Source organism: Silene latifolia, chromosome 2, assembly GCF_048544455.1.
Source record: "Silene latifolia isolate original U9 population chromosome 2, ASM4854445v1, whole genome shotgun sequence".
NCBI lineage: Eukaryota > Viridiplantae > Streptophyta > Magnoliopsida > Caryophyllales > Caryophyllaceae > Silene > Silene latifolia.
Genome location: NC_133527.1, coordinates 23,033,954 through 23,045,806, shown reverse-complemented (window position 1 = coordinate 23,045,806; position 11,853 = coordinate 23,033,954). Strand labels below are relative to the sequence as shown.

Here is an 11,853-nt window from a genome sequence, read left to right as displayed (position 1 = left end):
CTTCACCTAAATAAACAATTAAAACACAATAATAAGCATATAAAACCGAAAATACCGAAATTTGGTCTTAAAACAACTTCAAGAAAACTGAAATTAAATTGTACCAAGTTTTAGATCACGACGAGAGGATTCCGGAAAGGTAAATTATGCGAAAAACGGACTAGAAACGAGTAAGATATGGTGAATTTGAGCTTGATTTTGGTAAAAATGGTGTTTTGGTGTGTCAAGGATGAAGAAAGATAGAAAAACCAGAAAATGGAAGGGGATGAGGGTTGTGGTCCGCGTAAGGGAGGAAGGAAAGGAGGAAAAAGGAAGTGCGGGATTTTTAGTCGGGATTTTACGAGTCGGGTTTGACTTGTTTCAATAATAATTAAATCCGTAAGTCAAACGCAAATTCCGTCAAGACCAAAGTCGTTAAACACGAGATTACAATAAAATTGAGTATTCATACGACCCATTTCCAAATTCGTTTACACAACGTTCAAACGAATTGTCATTTTCCCCCCGATACGCCCTTATTTCGAAATAAAAGATTTTACACGGTTTAAACTATTTTTAAACATTTCAAAACTATCAAAATAAATACTTTTCTTCAAAATATAATAAAATTATATTTCTTTGAATTATTTTTTTTACTTTAAATACATTATTGTCAAATTTTACTTGATTAACTAATTATTTTTGAAATATATTAATGGTCCGAAATTTACGGGGCGTTACAATCACCCCTCCTTTTAAAAAGTTTCGTCCTCGAAACTCAGAAGGAGAAATATAATTATAAGAAAATATAGGTATCTTTTCAATGAAACGGTGATACTCTTGTTGATCAGACAAGAACATCCATATTCATATCAAGATATAAAAATATTTCTACACCAATAAATGAGAAAACCCATTATTGGGACGTCACCAACAACGAGATTCAACATTCACTAATGTTAAAACCATTGAAAATCATAAAAGCATTTTCAAACTTTTAGTTTAAAGTTCTATAGCAAGAAAAATATCTTTACTAATTATGATTAAACATGGTTTAGTAGCTCGGAAAGAGAGTAAGAAAAGGAATATCTTACGAGAATAATTCAGGATATTTAGCTAACATAGAAGCTTCAGTCTCCCAAGTCTCTTCTTCGACATTTCCACAACGCCAAAGAATACGGACTAGAGGTACAACTTTGCTCCTAAGTTGCTTGTTGGCTTTTTCAAGAATCCGAATTGGCCTTTCTTCAACCACCAAGTTAGGCTCCAATTCAAGAATTTCTTCTTGGATTATATGGCTAGGGTCACTAATATACTTCTTCAATTGAGAAACATGGAAGACATTATGAACCTTGCTCAGATTTGGGGGCAATTCTAAACGATAAGCAACTGGACCAATCTTTTCAATCACCAGGAAAGGTCCAATATATTTAGGGCTCAGCTTCCCTTTTACGCCAAACCGTTTCACCCCTTTCATAGGTGACACTTTAAGGAATACTTGATCATCAACCTCAAAGGAAAGTGGTCGACGACGGACATCAGCATATGATTTTTGACGGTCCTGAGCGGCTTTCATCCGCTCCCGAACGATCTTAACTTGTTCAATGGACTCGGTCACCAAATCAGGACCTAACATTGGAACATTTTGGGTTTGATCCCAACAGACTGGAGTACGGCATTTTCTACCATACAGAGCTTCATATGGTGCCATTTTAATGGAGGCTTGATAGCTGTTATTATAAGAGAATTCAACCAAAGGTAAACATTTCTCCCAAGAAGTTTGGAAATCTAAGGCACAGGCACGAAGAAGATCCTCTAAGGTTTGAATTGTTCTCTCAGTTTGACCATCAGTGGCAGCATGAAAAGCAGTGCTCATCAACAGTTTACTACCCAAGGCCTCCTATAATGCAGTCCAGAAACGAGAACAAAATCGAGGATCCCGATCTGAAACTATATCTTTAGGAACCCCATGATAGCGCACTATCTCATCCACATAGGTACGAGCTAGAACTTCTAAACTCCAGGTTTCTTTGATGGGAATAAACCGAGCACATTTAGTCAATCGGTCCACAATCACCCAAATAGCATTCTTCCCAATGGAAGTCCTGGGTAAAGCCATTACAAAATCCATGGATATAGACTACCATTTCCAAAGAGGAACATCCAAGGGTTGAAGCAAACCCCCGGGCTTTTGATGCTCTATTTTTACTTTCTGGCAGGTGAGGCATTTACTGACATACTCCATAACTTCAACTTTCATCCTAGGCCACCAGAATTGCAATCTCAAATCTTTGTACATTTTGGTACCTCCCGGATGAATGGAGTAAGGAGAAAGGTGTGCTTCATCAAGAACTCTTTTTCTCAAATCAGCTGCACTCGGAACATAGATTCTACCATGATAACGGAGATACCCATCATCATCAATCTTACAATCCTTAGCTTGCCCAAGTTGAATTTTAGCTCGAATGGATATGAAAGTAGGATCATTAGGAAGGCAAGTACGGATCTCACGGTGGAAGTCAGGTTGAGCTGACATGGCATCAAGATGATGAGAGCCCCTTTTTACAAGGCTTACTCCCAATTTTTGAAGTTCTAAAGCAAGTTCAGGAGGTAAGTCCCGAAAATAATTCAAAGAATGACAGGATTTTCTGCTAAGAGCATCAACCACCACATTAGCTTTTCCTTCATGATAAATTAGATTGGCATCATAGTCATTTACCAATTCTAACCATCTCCTTTGTCTCATGTTCAGCTCTTTTTGGGTAAAGAGATATTTCAGGCTCTTGTGGTCGGTGTAGATGTTGCAATGGACTCCAATGAGGTAGTGTCTCCAAATCTTCAAAGCATGTACTACTGCAGCTAATTCAAGATCATGAGTCGGGTAGTTAACTTCATGAACTCTAAGCTGTCGAGAGGCATAAGCAATGACTTTCCCTTTTTGCATCAAGACACAACCTAAACCATGCTTAGAAGCATCACAGTAAACATCAAAGTCCACCCCTTCTTCAGGTAAGGTCAACACCGGAGCGGTAGTCGACCTCTTTTTCAATTCCTGGAAGGCATTTTCACATTCTTCAGACCACACAAATTTAGACTCTTTCTTCAACAGCTGAGTCATCGGCCTAGCAATCTTCGAAAAATCCTTCACAAATCGTCGATAGTAACCCGCCAAGCCAAGGAAACTACGGATTTCAGAAACATTGGTTGGACTTTTCCAATCAACCACGGCTTCAATCTTGGCAGGATCTACCATAACACCCTCTTTTGAAATGACATGCCCAAGGAAGGTCACTTTAGGTAACCAGAATTCACATTTAGAGAATTTAGCATACCATTTTTCACGGCGCAAAATCTCCAAAATAGCACGAAGGTGTTGGACATGTTCTTCTTCAGATTTAGAATAGATCAAGATGTCATCAATGAACACTACAACGCATTTGTCAAGGTGTTCTCTGAAAGTACGGTTCATCTGATCCATGAATACAAATGGAGCATTGGTCAAACCGAATGGCATCACCGAAACTCGAAATGACCATACCTCGTCAAGGCGCGGTTCTAGGAATGTCAGCTTCTCGGACTGGAATTTGATGATAGCCCGAACGAAGATCAATTTTGGAAAAAGTAGAAGCACCTCGAAGTTGGTCGAAAAGATCATCAATTCTAGGAAGAGGATATTTATTCTTGATAGTAACTCGGTTGAGCTCACGATAATCTATGCATAATCGCATAGATCCATCCTTCTTTCTTACAAAGAGAACAGGAGCACCCCAAGGTGAAAAGTCAAGGTTGAATAAAACCTTTGGCAATCAGTCATCCAAATGAGTCTTGACTCTTTCATTTCAGACGGTGCCAACCTATAAGGAGCTTTAGCAATAGGGCCGGTACCAGGAATAAGATCAATAGCAAATTCAACTTCCCTTTCAGGAGGAATTCCCGGTAGCTCATCAGGAAAAACATCGGGAAATTCACATACTACTGGAATGTTCTCTTTAGGAGGCAGAGAAGAAGAATCAGAAGTAGTCACCATACACAAAAAGGCTTGATAACCCTTTTTCATTGCATTGACAAACTTCATAGCAGAAATGAGTTTAGTACCGGTTTGTCTTTTAACCATTTGATAAGACACACGGTGACCTGAAGGGCTTGTAAGAATTATTTTCTGATCTCGACATTCAAATCGAGCATGATAAGTATGTAACCAATCCATGCCCAAAATGACATCAAATTCTTCAAGCGGAAATTGGAAAAGATTTGCTGGAAATATAGAGCCCATAATAGAAATAGGGACTTCAGGATAGATTTTTGAACAGGAAAAGACATCACCAGAGGGTAAGGATATAGATGTGCTTTCTTCTTGTGATGATTCAAGTGATAATTTATTGGAAAGTTTTATTGAAATAAAAGATAAAGAGGCACCCGTATCAAATAGTACCAAACAAGGAGCATCAAAAATAGAAAATGTACCGGTAATGATATCAGGATGTGCCTTAGCTTCAGCTCGGCTCATAACAAAGATTCGACCCTTCGGCCTCACTGGCCTCACTGGGACGACAGGAGCAGTAGGAGTTGTCACCTTCCTCTCCGGGCAAACATTAGCCTTGTGGCCCGGTTTGTTACAAGAAAAACATATGATAGGATCAACAAAGCATTTACCAGGGTGTGCTGGTTTCTTGCAGTTATAGCACAGTCGGTCTCTAGTAGCTTTATTATCACTAACAGCTGAAGATTGACCACCCCGGTTAGCTTGCACATTAGAAACAAATCTCCTCTTGTTTGGGTCAGAGGGAGATGAAATGAACCTGGGTGAAGGAGTAAAGGGCCTAGAAGAGGGATATAAAGGCCTCTTGCCAAGACTAGAACTAGTTGCACGAGCTTCACTTTCAATTTCTTTCAATGAATTCTCGGCCCACAAACCATCATTATAAATTGAAACAAAGCTAGTGGAATCCCGACGGACCATGCTTTTGATCTTAGGGGAGAGCTTTTCAAGATAGAAGAAGGCTTTTTCATTGTCATCCTTCACTAATCTAGTGGCATAATGAGCCAACTCATTGAATTTATCAAATGGGTGAAGGTCCGAATCGAAGGCTTCCTTGCTTCAACTCCATGAATCCCTTCAACTTTTGCTGTTTCAGCTCTTGAGGATAGAAACGGGCCTCCACTAACTCCTTGAAACGTACCCAATCAAATCCTGGTTCAACTGAAACGGTAGGCCCAGTCATGGACCACCACCGATCTGCTTCTCGTACTAGGAAATGAGAGGCTAGCTTCACTTTATGTTCCTCCTTGACATCATATAGAGTAAAGCTTTTCTCCAACTCCCTAAACCACCCTGTAAGAGCAGCTGGATCAATCTCTCCACCATAAGTGGGGGTGTTGATTCGGGTCAGCTGATTAGCCACCCAAGTATAGGTGCCTGGAGTACCCTCAGCTGTGGAGGAAGAGGAGCTTGTTGATTTTGTTGGTTTTGTTGATTTTGGAGAATTTGGGTAAGAACTAGTAAGATAGCATCATCAATATCTCTTCTTGGCGGAGCCATCTTAAAAAGAAGAAAATTAATTAGTACCTATCAATTAGCAATCACAAACAGACTACCACATAAAATCCTAATTCTACCCATCCTACCCTTCTCTCAAGTTTATTATTTAAAGGTCAAGTGATTCAAAGTGGGGTGCACAAACGTGCGTTGGGAGCAATAGGCTCTGATACCAACTGTGACACCCTTAATTCTAGCCTTAATTAAATATGTAAATTCTACAGAAAAACTGGTAGGATATGTTTGTAAATGGTTCAACTAGTCCAAAAACCTGCAATTTCAAAAAATTTTCTTCCTAAACCATTCACAACTAATCCAACTCAAGAAGAGTGTCAAAAACCCTGCAACAACTGATAAACTAATTTACATACATAACTTAAGACGCGGAAATATAGTGATACAAACCCAAAATGGAAAAGGGAGACATATGTCCCTTCAAATTATATACAAAACCAAAAGTTAAAAGGTTATATACATAACCAAAAGATAAAAGGTTTCTACAAAAGAAAGCCAAACTAGGTCCAAGGTTCCTTGCTCACTAGCTCGTCCGTGACCCCAACAAAGAATCAACAACCTGTCAATCGCATTTTATACAAACACGAAAGCCACAATTCAGTGGGGAGTAACTTCGAGTCCTCCCAGCCACGAATCGTCAAAATTAATGTACATGTAGTAAAACATGTGAACAAGATGATAAAGAATTCAATTATCAATCATTCTAACATATGAGCCCTAAACTGACCAGACTAAACTAACATGTGAAACATTTAACAAATTGTAATCCAAACTCTATCAACCATAGCCGGCTTGCATCTCACCTTCTATGATTCATAGAATCATCAAACAAGAAAGGGCAATATATCAAAGACAGGCATAAGTTCTTAGCACCGTCAATAGTCACTTTGTAACTCGAGTCTATACCACGAGGTAGGGAAGGTAATCGAACCGGTATCTTGGCTTAGCGGTTACTATTAAGAAAACATGGCCAAGAGACAACACAACCCTAGCCTAAAATCTGCGCAGACCTAGACATGCGGATACACACCACCGCACCCAAGACCCACAACTTCTTTTAAAACAAAGTGAAGTGAGTACCCTAAGGACACCACCGAAGGGTTGGCTAGTACTTAAGCTGACCCCATACTATCAAAATAAGTACCTGAGGTCATGCCCCAACTTGGATATAAATCCACTAGTCGGAATACAAAGGCTATCAAGCAAAGAACATATACTCGTCAGAGACTATAAAGACCTATCTATGATGAAGGCCGAAATACTCACCTAGGACCTAGTCCCAGCTAGTCCCAGCTTGAATACTTTAGCCCACACCACACAAGACTCACCACACAAGTCATTTAAGACACCCACTTAACCATAAGAGGGCAAAAAGTCCTACTTAGCAACATAAAATCTAATATTCTATCATGTGAAAGGCTATATACAGCATACAATCCAACAGTTCCTCAATAAGTACTCAATACTAATTTCCAATCCTAGCAAATCTAACAATATTTAAGGCTTTAGGGGAAACTAGGGCCATTACTACAAAATAAGAAGCTATTTAAATTCAACTAACTAAATAAGAAGCTATTTAAATTCAACTAACTACACATGTGAAATAGAGATATAATAAATGGCCTAAAACAAGAAAAAGGCCGATTATCCAAATCTTTCAACCGAATTTTTACCCGCAACCCCAGCCCTGCGACAGTGCAGGTCAAATTGCGGTGACCAATCACTCAATTAATCGACATCGCATCACCAAAGGGACTAAGGCTCGATTTTCGACAATCAACAAAACATTACAATTATCACTATAAAATTCATTTTGAGCCTATTAATTACCATTTCATTTTGTAAATTATCCTAACATGTGATAATTGTCGATATAACATAATTTTTCTACCATTAGCATAACTTTTAGCTACTTTTATGATTCCCTTAACAAGTTTAACCATGTATACTCATTCTAATTATATCCTTGATGAACCTAAAATGACGGACAAAGCATGGAAAACCGCGAAACAAGCAACGGACCGACCCGCCAACCGTGGCTAGCCGTGGCTCACTGCCGCCGCCCACCCTAACATCCTCTTTTTTTACCGTTTTTCTTCATTTTAACCCGTTTTTAGCATTATCTAATCGTTCCCATATCATTTCCATACTATTATGATAATTTAATCTAACAATTGACATGCATGCAACCATTTTAAACATGTGAAAATTACTACATAAACAAAAAATCATAAAACATACAAAAACAACACACATGTGACGATCTTTCGTCGAGTAACTCGAAATATGTTACCTTAAGCTAGAAAATGAGCAATTAGCACCTCAAAACCGAAACCCTAACCACAACTAGCCGCTATCCTCTACAATATACGAGTCCCCGAACTCGTCTTCCAATCCTTCACCTAAATAAACAATTAAAACACAATAATAAGCATATAAAACCGAAAATACCGAAATTTGGTCTTAAAACAACTTCAAGAAAACTGAAATTAAATTGTACCAAGTTGTAGATCGCGACGAGAGGATTCCGGAAAGGTAAATTATGCGAAAAACGGACTAGAAACGAGTAAGATATGGTGAATTTGAGCTTGATTTTGGTAAAAATGGTGTTTTGGTGTGTCAAGGATGAAGAAAGATAGAAAAACCAGAAAATGGAAGGGGATGAGGGCTGTGGTCTGCGTAAGGGAGGAAGGAAAGGAGGAAAAAAGAAGTGCGGGATTTTTAGTCGGGATTTTACGAGTCGGGTTTGACTTGTTTCAATAATAATGAAATCCGTAAGTCAAACGCAAATTCCGTCAAGACCAAAGTCTTTAAACACGAGATTACAATAAAATTGAGTATTCATACGACCCATTTCCAAATACGTTTACCCAACGTTCAAACGAATTGTCATTTTCCCCCCGATACGCCCTTATTTCGAAATAAAAGATTTTACACGGTTTAAACTATTTTTAAACATTTCAAAACTATCAAAATAAATACTTTTCTTCAAAATATAATAAAATTATATTTCTTTGAATTATTTTTTTTACTTTAAATACATTATTGTCAAATTTTACTTGATTAACTAATTATTTTCGAAATATATTAACGGTCCGAAATTTACGGGGCGTTACAGAATGTGACTAGCTTCTAGTATCGCTTCCCCACAGACGGCGCCAATTGTTCCGGGTGTAATTCCAGAGCAGTTATTTGTTACCACCCGTGCTTGTAGAATGATGCCCTTAGCTGAATCCTCCTTGCGGTCTCCTGAAACGATGAACAAACTGAGGGCTCGGCTTTGGACCGAGCGAACTCACTCCGACGCTCAAGTCAGTAAACTTAGAGAGATAAGTTGTTGTTACTTGGCGAAGTATATATTGTAGAGAGATAAGGAAGATATTACCAGATGAATAGTGATTATTAGGTTAAATTGTGGATCCTTTCCTCAATGAGAGTTGAGGAGTATTTATAGACCTTCACCTTTTGTCACGTAGTGGCCAAGTGGCTAGCAGGTGGAAAGACTGATCTACCCTCGGCCGAGGGACCCATGGTAGGCCGGCGGGCCATGTTGACTCCATGCCGAGGGGTCTTGGATATGAGTTCGCGGATGTGTGCCCCGGCTGGCTAGTTGCCCCGGCCGGGACCCAACAGACAGGCCGACAGAGTGCGTCGGTAAGGCTGTCTAAGTCGTTGACTTGTTTGTGGATATCTTTGACCTTGCTCAATATGTTAACTTGGTCAGCGGTGCAGAATATGCCCCATCAATAGAGATCCAAGGTTATAAGCACCCATGTCATGCTTCTCCATATTTGAAAATTCATTGGTCCATTCCTTCAAGCGGATCTCCAAAGTATTCATGATGATAATTTTCTTTTGAATATTTGTCTTGGGAATTTTATGTGAATAGACGAAGAAAAGACGGAAGATTTATGTGAATTGAAACTCCATCGACGCTTCTATTTATACTAATTGCTGTATCCAAAAATCCGCCAGAACGGACAAGCTTGGGAACAGGCGCAGCACCTGCTGCGCCTCTTCAAAGGGACGCAGCTCATGCTGCGCCTCTTCCCCAGTCTCACTTCTGTGATTTCCGCGTTGGATCTTTCCTAATTCTATAACGCATGATTTCCTATTCCTGCGAGATTTTATTTTGGTAAATACGGGAAGATTACCATGTTTCGAGTTTCCTAAATTCACGGGCACACATTTCGAGGCAACGTCGACACCTTCACCATTTCATCACACTAAAATTCCTTTTTTAGGAAACAAAATTTCTTTTTTAGGAAATAAATTTCATTTTGTTTTTGAGAAATAATTTTCTTTTGTTTTCATTTTTAACGGATTTCAACATTTCATTTCTACACTTATAGATTTCTCTTTTTTCTTTTTTTAGGGGGTAACCCTCCCTACCGTCCGGTCATTTCCGGCAAAATTTTTGCATTTTTGTGTTCTTTTGAGTCTTTTTTGCGCTAATTAAGGCCATATGTATAAAATGCATGTTTTGCGTGATTTCCATGTAAAATTCGGCAGCATGACGGCGTAAACCGTTATCTACCAAAACTTGTTCAAGAACTAACCTGTAGATACAAGCAACACAACCCAGCAGCAAAGGCACTCAGGCCGTCGTATATACACCAAACAGAGCAAATGTACAAACAAACTGGGGGCTTGCGCCCCAAACAAAGTCCAAAAATGTTCAAATCAGATGTCCAAATGTACAAGTCTACAAAACTACACAAAACTACTGTTGGGCGCCCTCCAACTCGGCAACTCTCGCCACCAGAACGGCAATCTCGGCGTCCCGAACCTCGAGCTCCCTCAACAAGCGAGCTGTCTCCTCCCGAGACTGGGTCAACTCTCGCTCCGACTCGCGGCCAGTCTGTAAACAGAAGTAAATTGGCTCATGTCAATCGATTCAAACAAAATTGGAAATCAAAAATCAAAAGAAGTCAAATGAGGTTCATACCTGACGACCTCGACCACCGACGAGTGCCTCGATGGCGGTAGCTCGTAGCCGGTTGGCCACCCTCCATAGTGCCACGAACCGAGACGGCGCGACCTGCATTTCAAAAAAAAAATTCTCAGCAAATTGAATAAATTCAATCAAATGTGTTCTTACACGAAAGATATATAAGCTGGAGGCTCACCCTCCGAATCAGATGCTGCCAGTCGTCTAGGCCAGCATCCCTCACAGCTACGTCAAAGTCACGCAGCTCGGAGATCGTCGTCCTCCCGGTCGCGTCGGTGTACTCAAGGGTCTCGGGGTACACTGGAGGCTCGATGCCCGCCGCCTCGACCTCCTGCAAAGACAAATAAGCTCTCATTAATCGATGATCTTTCGTCGTAATTCTCAAAATCAAATCAAGGAAAAGTAAAAATACTCACCACTACTGGCCAGTACGCCAGCCTCCCGTAAAGGAACGCCGAGTAATCCTCGCCAGGGAGAAGAAGGTCGTCGCCACTGGCACCACCAGGTCCGCCTCCCTCTCGGATCGAAGGCTCCTAAACATCGTCCTGGGAGGATCAACAGGAACCGTCAACGCGTCCCGAGAGCACCGACGAGCCAAACGCTCGCCCGGATACCACACAGACCCATCGACGTCCACAACAAAGAGCGACTCGGGCTCCTAGGTCGAAGGACCTCAGCGACAAAAGGAGGCGCTCCAGCGTACTCCGCCCAAGGTCTGGGCACCCACTGCGACAAGATAAGACGAAGATCATTCCTATGATCAAAGTAAAGACAAAGGATAAGAAGTATAAATGAATACGAGTGGGATACTCACGCTGCTCAGCTGAAAGGCGTTCACATCCCGCCGGTAGACATTGTGAGAAGAAGGCTTGCTCTTCCTCCGGCACATCACCCAATCCCTCACCACGGGATAAGCCTTCTCCAGTGGCTCCGTCCTCTTAGGCGCGAGACTCGGGAAGTAGGAGTACACCCACGCCTGTAAAACAGAATAATCAGCAATGATCTTTCGTAATTCAATAAAGGAATTTGTATTAGTCTAAAAGAGGAAGGTTCATACCTCCAACAGTAGTCCAGGTCCGACGGCACCTGGAGAAGTCCCCTTCTCCATCAACTCTGGACGCACCATAGCCCTCATAAAACGGATGAGGACCGCAAAACCAGCAGTGACCCAGTCCCAACGACCTAGGGAACTCAGGTCAGAAAGAAAGGGAAGAAGCTTCGTCGACAGCCTCTCGCCCTTGTCTCCGAGGTAAATCGAAGACAGAAACCACCACAACCACAGGGGAGCCCTCTGCTCAGCTGTGCAGGGAGTAGGAGCCGTCTCCCTCCCATCGATCGTCACCAGCGTCGGGGTCTTCCCCGCAAAGTAGTC

The 11,853-nt window shown here is 41.0% G+C and overlaps 2 long non-coding RNA genes across 2 annotated transcripts; both read right to left on the bottom strand.

Moving 5' to 3' along the window:
- Nucleotides 1–5,869: 5,869 nt before the first annotated feature.
- Nucleotides 5,870–8,187, bottom strand: LOC141628832 (uncharacterized). Its single transcript, XR_012537194.1, has 3 exons — nt 8,031–8,187; nt 7,824–7,932; nt 5,870–6,089 (listed from the first exon to the last, which is right to left on the bottom strand). It is a non-coding gene; the product is annotated as an uncharacterized LOC141628832 (long non-coding RNA).
- Nucleotides 8,188–10,488: 2,301 nt separating this feature from the next.
- LOC141628827 (uncharacterized) lies at nt 10,489–10,982 on the bottom strand. Its single transcript, XR_012537193.1, has 3 exons — nt 10,898–10,982; nt 10,660–10,812; nt 10,489–10,571 (listed from the first exon to the last, which is right to left on the bottom strand). It is a non-coding gene; the product is annotated as an uncharacterized LOC141628827 (long non-coding RNA).
- Nucleotides 10,983–11,853: the final 871 nt, after the last annotated feature.